Raw genomic sequence first — 1,007 nt, forward strand, 5'->3', positions numbered from 1 at the left:
AGAGGTATGGAAATTTAGTGAATTTCCCTCTCACACCGTGGCAGACGAGAGAACCGTCAAACTGGTGACAGAGGCTTCTTCTAAAGTTATTGGATTATTATCGACCCACCCTAATGTCCACTTCACTTCACMCGTAAGACACCTACCACTTTCTTTTACCTTTTTTTAATAAAAACGCCCGGCTTCGGTTATACCCAATTTACGCAAAAATTTTTTATATTCATATACTTGTATATATTATGTATGTATTGTATATTATAATGTAAATTCACAATCCCCATTTTTWAAATATTATAATCGGTAAGCACACTAACGGTAATTAGCAACTGTAGCAGGCGACGATCGGAAAAGCGAGGATCAAAAGATAAGCTTCGAATGCAGACCAAAACTGCGACGCTGACCTTTTTTGTTGAGTACCCAGTGTGGTRTGTGTTTGCATGTGTGGATGTGAGGTGCTCYCGAGTGGGGGTGGTGTTAATGTGTCGGTCCTGTGGTATGTGGGTTTTGTTTGTGTGGTGTATAGGAGTTTTGAGGTAGTGGCATTAATTTGTTAGTATCATACACAAATTATTTATGATTGATTTCCCCTTTTTCTGTTTATTTCGTCTGATTTTTATTCATAACTATATTGAGTGCTATTTACGTAAAAGTGTTCAAGGTGTACGGACTTCATTTTTAATTCGTTCCGAGTATTCTGATTTTTCAATAAGTAATCAAACGATACCAAATTTCGTGAATATATCTTTAGCCTTTAGTATGGTTCTGTCATGGAAGGAGTTACTCGATCGTTGCGTACTTGTGTTGATTTAAATAAATTCTTGTTTACGAATGGTGTACTTGGAGAATGCCATTAAGTTTCGACGGGACGAATGTTTTGAAGATGATGTCGTTATTTTTATACTCTCGCAACAAAGTTGCTAAAGAGAGTATTATAGTTTTGTTCACATAACGGTTGTTTGTACGTCCTAAAACTAAAAGAGTCAGATATAGGGTTATATATACCAAAG

The 1,007-nt window shown here is 36.3% G+C and overlaps 1 protein-coding gene across 1 annotated transcript in view; it reads left to right on the plus strand.

The window, feature by feature from the left end:
- LOC108975198 (probable nuclear hormone receptor HR38) overlaps window positions 1-1,007 on the plus strand; it is an 83,176-nt gene that overhangs the window by 30,966 nt on the left and 51,203 nt on the right. The gene's annotated exons all lie outside the window — the stretch shown is intronic.

This window comes from Bactrocera latifrons, unplaced genomic scaffold (assembly GCF_001853355.1).
Source record: "Bactrocera latifrons isolate USDA-ARS-PBARC rearing strain unplaced genomic scaffold, ASM185335v1 scaffold_626, whole genome shotgun sequence".
In the NCBI taxonomy this organism is placed as follows: domain Eukaryota; kingdom Metazoa; phylum Arthropoda; class Insecta; order Diptera; family Tephritidae; genus Bactrocera; species Bactrocera latifrons.